We start from the raw sequence: 12,563 nt of genomic DNA on the forward strand, positions 1-12,563 counted from the left end.
CAAAGAAATGAAGGTAGGAACAAATGAGATGGAGATATTTAAAGGCAAGCAGGAGACATTTTGCTTGACCATAACTCTGATGCCCTTTCTTGTTGGAATAGAAAACTTTTGACAGGGATTGAGGAGTATCTGCCAGACTTTTTGAAGATATAAAATAGATTAAGTCTTGCCCAAAGACATGAAGCAGAGCAGTCTTGCTTTGTCTATAACATAAACTACCGAAAATGAATTACCTGGACCTACCAAGCCAACTCCCATAGTCGGAGTTCCATCATTAAGCTAACTACAAAGAGTGGAGAAGAAAATTAGACTATAAGCATCAAATCCAATGTATATCCACACAAGCTGCTACTCCTTCACATATCCAGGTGGTCAGGGTCAGAAACACAGACTAGTGATTGTATTCAGCACTGTGCCGGTTTTTTCAGTCAAACTCTGACCCTGCTCTGTTGCTACAACAGTAGCCACCATCACCAAGTAAACCCAATCCTAAAATAAATCTTTCAGAGAACCAAATCTAACAGCTCTTACGGGAGTGGGGTGTGTTTTATGTTTAGCAACCTGTCCAGCATAATGTAGCTTTGAAAGGGCCCACCGAAATAATTTGCACTGATGTTTCCAAGAGCTGTTTCTAAATATAAGAGGGAGATATCAAAAGGCAGCCTAGCAAAAGCAAGGCTTTGGAAGTCAGAACCAGCATGAAGTGGAGGGAAGCACACCTGAACCCCACAACACATATATGCAGCCAAGTGAGAAAAGCACATTGGTCGGAAACACCACACACCTGCCACAAGCCCAGTTCACACAGCAAATCTCTTACAGTAAGCCAACGGGATGCGGACATGTGAAGGGAACAACACAGGTTTATTGAACTACTCAGAGAGGCTACCAAAGTTGTTGAAGTTAGACAAAGCTATTGCCGCTTGACATCTCTTATTTCCCCAGTATTAGGATTCTAAGAAAGTTTAGAAAATGTATGTACTACCTCTCCAGAAACCTGACTTTTATGGTTCACAAGTTCCTTGCTCCCCAGCATACATTGGTGGACTCCACAAAGAGCTTGGTTGTCTGGCTGGAAACTTCACTTACGTTGGACAAACAAGTGTCCTCGATTGTGAAACTGGCATTTTTCTTTCTCTGCCAGGCTCGTCAGCTGTCCGCCTATTTGTCCCAGTTGGACCTGGCCACTGTGATCCATGTGATGGTCACCTCCAGACTGGACTATTGCAGTGCGTTCTCCTCAGGGCTGCCCCTGAAGATGCTTCAGGGACATATTCATGGAGGAGAGGGGTATTCATGGCTATTAGTTAGAATGGATACTAGTTATGCTGCATACCTATTCTCTCTAGTATCAGAGGAGCATGCCTATTATTTTGGGTGCGGTGGAACACAGGCAGGGTGGTGCTGCTGCAGTTGTCTTGTTTGGGGGCTTCCTAGAGGCACCTGGTTGGCCACCGTGTGAACAGACTGCTGGACTTGATGGGCCTTGGTCTGATCCAGCAAGGCCTTTATGTTCTTATGTTCGGAAACTTCAGGTTGACCAGAATGCGGCTGCCAGGCTGTTGACTGATACATCATAGTTTGCGCATATTCAGCCTATTTTGAAGCAGCTGCACTTGCTTCCAATTGGTTTCCAGGTCAAATTCAAGGTGCTAGTTCTGACCTTTAAGGCTCTAAATGGTTTGGGACTGTCATACCTTAAGGATATCCTGTCTAGGTCCCACAGGGCCTGTAAAATGGAATTATTCATCCAGGAATTCCATTGAGGCAATCTTACTTGGCCTACTATCAGCTTTCCTTCCACTAAGGGGTGCCACAAAGTCACGGGGGGCCAAAGACTAGCATCAGAGCAAGGCACTGCTCCCCACAAAATGGATGCCTCTCAGAGGGTTTTGGGATCCATCTTGTGTGCCAAGCCTGGGCAGGAAGACCATTGGCCGCTGAATTTTTCTCCTGGCCCTAAGATATATGGGGTCAGCCCTGGTTAGTATTTGGATGGGAGACCACCAAGGAATACCAGGGTTGCTGTGCAGAGGAAGGCACTGGCAAACCACCTCTGTTAGTCTCTTGCCATGAAAACGGCAAAAAGGGTCGCCATAAGTAGGCTGCGACTTGACGGCACTTTACACACACACAAGGTGTATGGGGCTAGCTAATCCCCATTGTGTCACCCTAAGGTAATTTAATCAGTGCTCTGAGCAGACCATTACTTACCCTATCTGCACCCATCCCAGCAATCAATCAGTATTCAAAAGGCCCAGGCATTCTCTTGGGTCCTGATGACTCATCAAGCTTTTCCTACTATTTTGTAGGAACCTCAATAAAGCAACCAATTCTTTGTCTCTGGCTTTCCTGCCAGCTTACCTCATAACGACTCAGGACCCATTTTGGGGTATAAATATTGGTCCTTTGGCCATTCAGGGTGTGTGTGTGTTCTGGATCTATGCACGCACCCCCACTTGTGTGGGCTCTTCCTTTTGCTCCTGGAAACGCTGGTAGTTTTCCTCTTCAGCGCTGCTTTCCCTGGACGTCCCTTCAAGACTGGTAACTATAACCCATCCCTGAAACTCTACCAACTTCTTCTCATCTTCTCTTAGCCAGCTCTTATATGCTTTGCTCATTGCTTAAATATACATTCCTTGTTTTCATTATTTTATTATTAACAAAACTCCGTTGTTAACTGTACAACGGCCTATTCATTTGAGAGTTTTCACCCAGGACTATCTTGGTATACATAGGTTATTGATCCCGGTTACCCGCCCCCCAGTCTCCAGCTAATTCCCCCAAATTAAGTGGAAACCACCTGTTTAGGGTAATACTGTCCCCAGGCCAGAAGCAAACCATTTTAAAAAGCTTTTAAAATCTGGGTAAAGAAATGTTTGGCTTGATGCCTAAAGGGCAATAAAGCAGGTGCCAAGCAAACTTATAGGGGGAGAGCAATCCAAAGCAGAGGAGTCACCACTGGAAAAGTCCTGTCTCTAGATATAATCTGTTTCATCTCCGCAGGTAGGGGCACAGAGAATAGGGCTTGGGAAGAAGATCTTCTGGTAAACAGGACAGTACTGTTGCACTCAGAGGCAGACCCGTGTCAAGGTACACACTCATGCAACTGTCCCCAAACATTGAAGTCGCACACCTTGCCTGCAAGGACCATTAAGTCTTTATGTGGCTTAGGTTTTATTTCACCCAACAAAAAGGGAAAAAGAGAGAAGCTTAACCAGTTTTACCTTTACTGACCTAACCAAAATACAGAATAGAAACAGGGAAAGGATAGTCAGTTCTAGACAGATAGCCTCGGAGCAATTCTAAATATGCAAGCAGTTCTCAAGAGGACAAATTCATGCGATTCAGCAGTAGTAATTTGCTCAAGGTTGTTCCAATAAGCAATCGCTAACCCCTAGAGTCCAGATTACTACAGAATTTATCTTAAGAAGTGGTCCACCCAGTCTAGGAAACCCCTCCAGGGAAGACGGAAATGGCTTGTATGCAAATACAGCTCTATACAGGCACCAAGCAAGGTACAACATAGGGCCTCTGATTATGAGAGGCCTCTAAATTAATAAAAAATCCCTAAAAGTTACTGAAGTACCACTTATTTGGTAATGCTATGGGGACTCTTAAATTTGACATAATTTAGGCCTCAGAGTATCTTAATCCGGTCCAGTGCTTGAGTGTCTAGGGAGGCCAGGCTCCCCACTTTGGAAGGAGACCTCCCATCCCTGCTGGCTCTCCTTGCTGCTGCTCAGCTGAGTGGGGAAAAATCTATGAGAAATGGGGGGGCAACTGGCATCAGCATGATGTCACTTCTGGTGCAACCTGGAAGTGACATCATTGCATCAGGGAGCGCCATCTCTGGGTTGAGAAATCCCTGGAGAATTCAGGGTGAAGCCTGGGGAGAGTAGGGACTAATAACAGGTATAATGCCATAGTCCACCCTCCAAAGCTGCCATTTTTTCCCAGAGGAACAGGCCACAGAATCATTGAGTTGGAAGGGACCACCAGGGTCATCTAGTCCAACTCGCTGCACAATGCAGGAAATTTACAACTGCCCTCCCCCCCACACCCCCAGCGACCCCCACTACAAGCCCAGAAGATGACCAAGATGCGTTCCCTCTCATCATCTGCTTACGGTTATAGAATCAGCATTGCAAGCTCAAGACCTTAGGTCAAAGGAGCTAGTAAATAAATGGAAAAAAAAATAAATGGATAGAATCAGCATAGCTGTGTAGTCGGTGTAGTCTAGAGATCAGATGTAATTCCAGGAGATCGCCAAGCCCATTGGGAGACTGGGAACAAGCAAAATGTTAGAGGCAGCAGCAAAAAGAATGTCAACAGTAAGGTTTTTTTTTAAAAAAAGCAACTGGAGGTCTTTCTTTAGTCTTTTGAGAGGCCGAGCTAAAAGATCTCTTGAAATCCAAGGCAGGACAAAAGGAGGTGCAGCCTCCCCCTCTACTGTCTGGTGAAAAACACAAATGAGGGGCTTGACCTGGAAGGACCATTGCCAACTGGGACAGACAGACCCTATGCCTCCATACAGCAGGCTATTTCTGCTCCAGGGAAAGTGAAATCAGACATGGGAGTCTCCACAGTGAAAACAGAGGAGTCTCTATATGCAAGTTAGTGTATGTGCTGACACACACACACACACACCCTGAAAAAAGAAAGCTTTCACCTGCAGGAAAACAGAAGCAGTTGCTAATTCCCTCTTTGTGCCACTTCTGCTTTCCCTGGGGGTGGTTATATTCGGTGGCGAGACAAATTGCTAGGAAAATCATTACGGGGAATGGTTCCTCCACTGTTCCTCCACAAGGTAGATCAATGGACACCCCCCTCCATACCTTCAGGTTACACATACCACACAATTCCGCAAGAGCCTGTTGTAAAATTTCCCTACAAAAGTCTCCGATAGCAGTGGGAGGACCCGTCTTTTTAGTTTTAGTTTGTTATTTTGGGAGAAAGGTCTCCCGGGAGGGCGGCACATCAGTTGCTCTCCCAGACTTAGTGAAAAACAGAAATGGGGGGGGGGAGAAGAAAGCAAGCAAACTAAAAGAGCAACTGAATGTATGGAAAGAAAAACTTCCTGGAGGAGAAGAGGGGGGGAAACTCCTGAAAAAAGAGTTCATATGTATGTGCACTTGGGTTGTCTTTTCAAGTTATGAGGAAGGGGCTGCGTGCCTCTAGGTTACACACAAAGCCAATTTCTCCCATGGTTGTACCTTTCTATTTTTAAAAAAAAAATTATTTCAAAAAAAGGGATACAAAAAGGGGAAAAAGGAAGGAATAGGGAGCCATCTACATTTCAGCATATAAAAAAAAGATTACAACATAATTACCACATCTATTTATTGAGTTATTTATATAACGTATCTTATTCTAATAGAAAATAGCTTCATTTTACTATAACCAATTATTGTACCTTTATTCTTGTTCTACTAGAAAAGAGCTTCACTATACTTTAGGCAGTGTTTATACCATTTAAACTGGCATTATTATAGAGTTTTAACTATTTGTTTCTATATATCTACAAAACAAACTCCATTTTTCATTAAATAGTTCAAGAGTTTCCTCATCAGTTGCGTTCATCATGTGGGTCATTTTAGCCATATTTTAGCATATTCCATCATTTTATCTTTCCAGTCGTCTATATCTGGCCAATTTGATTGTCTCCCCCTTTTTGCAAGGACTACTCTTGCCGCTGTTGTGGCATATTTGAATAAATCTTTTAGTTGCAAAGACAGTTCGACGGCATTATGCCAAGGTACCTTTCTATTTTGGCCCCCTTGTTATTGCATTGAGAGTAAAGGTGACATCCAGATCCCACATATACACCTAGCAGAATAATGGAGTGAATTTCCAATATTGCCTTCACAGATGGTTAGGACAAACAATCATACGCTGCAACTACCAAGGGCATAGGAGGCATTCAGGAATTTTCACAGGAGCTGGCATTCAATTTTACTGGGTCTTAGGGGATGTTTAAGCATCCGTCTGACTTTTTAGGGCTATGTCTCCTTGCATTGCTTCTCGCACAGTACTAATTACAATGTTTTAAATTTTTGTCTTGGTCTGTCTATAGATCAGGGGCATGTACACATTTCATGGTAGGGCCTGTACACTGGCAGTGATCAGCAGATCATTTGGCTTCCCCAATATTTGCCACTGGGGGGAAATATTGCTAATGCTATGCTGAGTGCCAGTCAATCTGTTCTTTTTAAGATATAGTGGCCAGAACTACAATATTTCAAATGAGGCAGCACCTTAGATCTACACAGGACCTTTCAATCCCTTCCCTAATATAGAATTTATCTGTTTCACTGCTGCGGCACATTGGGTTGACACTGTCATAGTGCTATCCGCTACGAATGCAAGGTCTCTTTCAGTCTCAGCAAGTTCAGACCCCATCCGCATACACTTGAAGTTGGGATTTTTTGTTCCAATTTGCATCACTTGACACTTTCCTACATGGAATTTCATTTGCCACATTGTTGCCCACTCACCCAATTTGTGGCGATCCTGCTGGAGCTCTTTACGGTTGTCCTTGTTTTTCACCATCCTGAATCATTTTGCGTCATCTGCAAACATGGCCACTACACTGCTTACCCCCGGTCCAAATCATTTACGAACAAATTAAATAGCACTGGCCCCAATACCAATCCTTGTGGGACCCCCACTGCTTACCTTCTTCTATTGCGAGAGCTATCCATTTATTCTTACACCGTGCTTCTTTTTGTTTAGCCAATTTTAAATCCAGAAAAAGGACCAGCCCGCTTATCCCGTGACTGCAAAGCTTACTCAAGAGTCATCGGTGAGGTACCTTGTCAAAAGCCTTTCGAAAACCCAAGTACATAATGTCTGGCTGGTCACTGTTAGCAACATGTTGGTTCACTTTCTCAAACTCCAAAAGGTTGGTGAGGCAGAAGCCCTTTGCAGAAGCCATGCTGATTTTCTCTCAGCGGGCTTTTTGCCTAATAATTCAGACTCTGATAACAGTTTCTACTAATTTCCCTGGGACAGACGTTTAAGCTAACTAGCCTGTAATTTCCTAGTTCCATCCATCATAGTAGGTGTCACCTTTTTAGAACCTAAAAGCATTCCCTTTTGTGTTTCTCTCATTTTTTGGTAGCCCTTAAGAGTACACTTGAGAGTAAGATTCATTGGGTTCAGTGGGACTTCTGGACCCCTTTTTTAAAAATCAGTGTAACATTTTTGCTATTCTCCAGTCCTCTGGTACAGTGGCTGATTTTAGTGACGCATTACATATACTGGTTAGTAGATCAATAATTTCATGTCGGAGTTCCCCAAGAACTCAAGCATCGTCAGGACCCAGAGACTTTGCTGTTGAACGTGGAAGCGACAGGACTGATCAGATGCTTACCATCAAGAGAATAGAGGTTTCAAAGTAGACGCTACGCATTTAGCCAACATCAGGCCCCAAGTCTTTTCCCACGGTTGCTTTTCCCACACAAACATACCTTTATTTTTTACCACTATCATAATGGAAGGAGACACTTTCCTTCAACACAGTGCTTCTATATGTCTGTGCGGGGATGGGGAGCATTTCTATTGCATTTATTATTATTCCATTGTAAGCATTTTATACTTGGGAGAAATGCAGCTCTTCTGCCACAAAGCACATTGTTAATATGTGGAATGCTATCTGTTGTTAAACTGGGACGGGACGGACAGGAGACTATTATGCACAAACTAAAATGTGACGGAGTCATGAATTTTCACTGACCAGCTGTCTCAACAGCCATAAACAAACTCCGGTTCCGGTTGACCATTGATCACTAGCACATCATATTCCCCAAAGTACTTTAAATACATAGTTAGCTTACAACCTGAGCCTGGTGTAGTTAGGGAAGGGGTATAAATTGAATAAAATAAATTTATAGACCACCTTTCCACTAAAAAGTCTCCAAAGCAAGTTACAATAAAAACCAGTATAACACAACAATAAAAGTCAGCTTTCTGGCAGCGCCACTATCCTGCTGCCACTCCTTTTCATATAAATATAATTCAAAGGACCCTTTAGGGGCAAGTCTCAACCCATCAGGAAGGCCCTCCACAAAGTTAGACAATCTGGGATGGGAACCTTTGTTCTCCAAAGTAGATGAAGTCCAGTCAAATGGAACCGGTTGAGGTGCCTAGTTGCATGCCATCAGCTGTCTCTCCAATGCTGTCTTTACATGGAAAGAACAGCCAGAGAGTCCGATACGCCAAATAAAACTGCAGTCCAACAGCAACTTCTGCCTCTTTTTAGTAAATGCTGTATTTCAATACAGAATCTAAAGATTCGGTCCCTTCAGGTTCAAAGTCATCACATTCATTTATTTTATTTTTCCTTTGAACTGAAAATGTTTTTAACTATTATTGCAAGCCTCCTTGAACCATCAAAAAAGGTGGGATATAAATGTTCTAAAGATAAAGGCCCCCTGTGGAAGCACCGGGTCATTCCTGATCCATAGAGTGACATCACATCCCGATGTTTACTAGGCAGATTGTGTTTACGGGGTGGTTTGCCAGTGCCTTCTGTATACACAGATTTGCAATGGAGCAATGGGATTAAGATCTTTTTCACAACTCTATGTTTATTTTATAACATGTATGCCATGAAGAAGAGGCATGTTATCTCTGGAGACACAAATTCACTGTTTGAGAACTGCAAAACCAAGCATCTGTGAGAATATCTTCTAGACAGAAAAGTTGCCCAAAATAATTTTACAGAAACCTCTGGAAGAGCATGACATTGTGATGGCCCAGAGATATTGGAAGCAAATTCACAAAGGGATCATGGCAATACTCCAGCTGGAATTCGACTTAAGCCCAAAATCTATGCTTCTAGGGATGACTCCAATTCAACTGCAAGCCATGCAGAAGGAATTCTTTCAGTATGTGGTCACAGCAGCGAGGTGTGCAGTATCTATATGCAAGATACTGGAAAAATAAAGAGACACCAGGACTAACGGAATGGATTACAAAAATGACGGAATTTGCCGCCATGGCAAAGCTCACTAATCAATTGCAGGGAAAACAGAACGAAGAACATCAGCAGAAATGGCAACTGTTTTATAACAAGTACGGATGACAATGTTTGTATTCTAGATTGGTTTATGAAATCATCATGAATAGCACTTTTATTTTATTTTTAAAAATCCAATTTAAATTTTAAAAATCCAATTTTATTAATATTTTTAATCACTGGTTTTTATCCACCCTACTTTCTTGACTGCGTTCCAGCTCACAACAAGGAGGATGCCCTCCCTATGGTCCCTGTGGCCATAACAACTGTAAGGGATGGTGCTACTCAGCAAACTGAGGTTAGCAGATTCAGATGTCACGCTAAACCACAATTAGCATAAACTGTGCTTAACAAACCAGCTACAACTGCTAGATGAAATCTCAATTTGTGGTTTGTCAGGATATCTGAATTCTGGTGTCTGCCAACCAGGGTTTGCTCAAATCACCTTTTATACCTGATTTATTATGCAATCAGGATACAGGTTTATGGTGTGAAGTCTGGTACACAGCAGAAACAAGTAGTGAAGAAACATTTGCTGTGTGCATGAAAGGAATGGACTGTGGATTCGGGATGTTAGGGCAGAATGTAGGTTTGGCATGCATGTAGCACCACAAACTGTGTGGGTTTTGTGTTTACATTGCACTGATTTTTAGGAGACCTATAAAACATATCCCTCCACATAACTAGCATCATGGTTCATTCCACCCACAGGAGCGGCTGCTCTCAAATGGCATTTAATACTTGTTGTTGCTCACAGTGTAGGAGGCCCAGTTGAGGTATGCTATTTTAAGGCAACTCCCAGTGCTGCCTTTGGGGGTTGTATTCAACAGTACTAAGGCAGCACGTTTCCTTTAGGAACACATGGAAACAAGGCCTAGACATTTTGCAGCTTGTAGATGGAAGCAATTCCTCCCATGCATACTTCACTGAGTAAGGCTAGCCTTAAAGGTGATGGGAAACAGACTGCAATGGTTAGCAGATTTTAGAGGGAATACTGTTACCTGGTTCCAGCGTAAATGTCTTCATTCCGTTAAAAAAAAATCTGTTCTTACCTAGAAGGGAGATTTCAGACATTTTCTTGTCTAAATTTTTTTTAAAAATTATACAGCTGGTACTGGGACAAAGTTGAAATATCAACCCGCTTCTGACTCCAAGGCTCCTAGCATCTCAACTATGAAGCTTGACAAATAATATGTTTAAAATGCTGCCATGAAGTACATGCTAGCTCCATTAAAAAGCCCAATTCTATACAGCCTCCAGATTTTTTTTTTAAAGTAATTTTCTGCTGCATTTCTTTTAAGCATGCAACTTCTTTGCCGAAAAGAAACAAACGATTCATAGATGAGGGCAACTGCAATTTTAAAACACCAGGAAGCCCTTTCTTATTAACAAACTCTTACGAATTTGTTCTAGGTGACATTTCAAAAAGAACAAACGCGCTCCCTAATTATTAATTCCTGCCCCATTGTTTTTTTCAATTCAGCGAGAACATCAACCATCACAAGCTATGAGCTACGGTACGAAAGACACATCAAATGAGCTCAGAATCACATGATGATCAGTACTTTTGTCCCATCCGCTGCAGCCTCAGCACTTCGCTGCCTCTCCCCCCAAAGAGCTGGTCAAGGGATCCCATTTGTAGTGTATGTTGGACTTGTACATTGTATATTGGCAACTATGAACTTTGCACTTTTTTGCTATCAATGATACATAGGAATTTACAACTTCTGCTATTTGCACATGTGTAACAATTTTTGGAATGCTTTGTTGTTACTTGGAATATATTCACTTGGCATATGTGTGCTAGTGTGAGTGTTTTTCTTGCCAGCAGTGCTTTGGTAATTGTATAACTTTTCTACAGCAAGCAAGAATCACTTGTAGGTACCCATATGTGGAACTATGGGAAGAGGGCTGACTCTTTCTTTCAGCCCATATGGGTAAAAGAGGTAATAAGAAATATTTGTGGCTCAGTAACTTTTGTTGTCTTATCTGCAAGATACTAGTACCAATACTGGCTTTCTGTCCTGTCTCTTGCTACAAAAGAAACTGAAAGCAGAGTGGATTGGGCCACAGGTGGCATACTTCAAACGGCTCCAAACTTCATCCCAGAGTTTCTACTTGAGGAAGGGGCTTCTGGCAAGCCTTGATTCAGCACCAGATACTCCTTGCCTAGGAAAATGCACTTAAATAAGGGTTTTAACCCACAGTTTACTGAAGTGGCATCAAGACAAAGGTTCAGTCAATCCTATTCAAAAGTAAGTACATTTAAACCATTGAAAAGAACGGGCTTAGAAGCCTCTAACTCTGCAGAGGGTCAGGCTGCACATAAAGCCCATTCCCACCCACCCCCCGACTCAGAGGAGGCTTCTGCCGTTCAAGACAGGTGAATGTACAGTTCCTTGTGTCGGTCTACCCTTTAAAAATATGAACCAGATTACACTGAGCAACCCATTTTATTATGATATTTATATCTACTCCTGAAATTATATTTGCACCTCATTGTTAACGTGGAGGCCACCCTCCGGGGCAGATATTTTCTTCAGGGGGGCTGATCTCTAAAGTCTGGAGATCAACTGTGGTTGCAGGAGATCTCCAGGCCCCACCTGGGGGCTGGAAACTCTACTCCTGCTTAACTTTGATTCCCAAAAAGCATAACAAAAGCTTTTTCTTCCAAGTCAGATTGGCCAAGAATCCTGGAGATTTTTTGCCATCTTCTGGGCATGCAGCAGGGGTTACTGGAGGTGTATTATAGGGGGAAGTAGTTGTGAATTTCTGTATTGTGCAGGGGGTTGGACTAGATGATCCTGGAGGTTCCTTCCAACTCTATGATTCTATGTTTTCCAATTATTTCCCACTCACCAGAACTTTGATATAATTGGATACTAGAATCTGATACAGTATTCCAAGCGACAGAGGTAAATGTTATTTCTTGTGCAGGGTTAAACATGGACTTTGTTCCTTTAACGTTCAGTTCCAGCCCTAGAGATAGATGGAAGTAAATGCCAGCAAATTCCACTACACCCTGTTTTTGGCTTTGCTAGTTCCTAAGATACTGTTTCCCAGAACTGCCTACAGGTCTGGCTGCCCTTTTTGTTCTGTACTTTCTTCCAAAAAAATTTCTTCTCACGCACTCCTAGCCCTTCCCTTCACTGGGATACCACACTTTCTTCTTCTCAATTCTGACATGCACATTCACACCCACAATACTTTTGTCAGCTCAACTACTGTAGGCAGGAACAATTATACATCAGCAAGAATCATACACCCCTTTGATATACCAATGTGATCTTTTACAATGCACTAGATAAAAGGACTATGGCCAAGAAATGTCATTTATTAGTGAGCCTGCCACTGTGGATGTAAATGGGCTACTGGAAATCAGGATAGGCTTGACAACCATAATGTGAAAGGAAGATTCCTTTTAGGCTTCACAACCCTAATGTAGAAGAAAAAGTCCTTTTATGTTAATGTACGTGTAAAGTGCCGTCAAGTCGCTTCCGACTCATGGCGACCCTATGAATGAAAGTCCTCCAAAATGTCC

The sequence above is a fragment of the Euleptes europaea genome, chromosome 6 (genome assembly GCF_029931775.1).
Source record: "Euleptes europaea isolate rEulEur1 chromosome 6, rEulEur1.hap1, whole genome shotgun sequence".
In the NCBI taxonomy this organism is placed as follows: Eukaryota; Metazoa; Chordata; class Lepidosauria; order Squamata; family Sphaerodactylidae; genus Euleptes; species Euleptes europaea.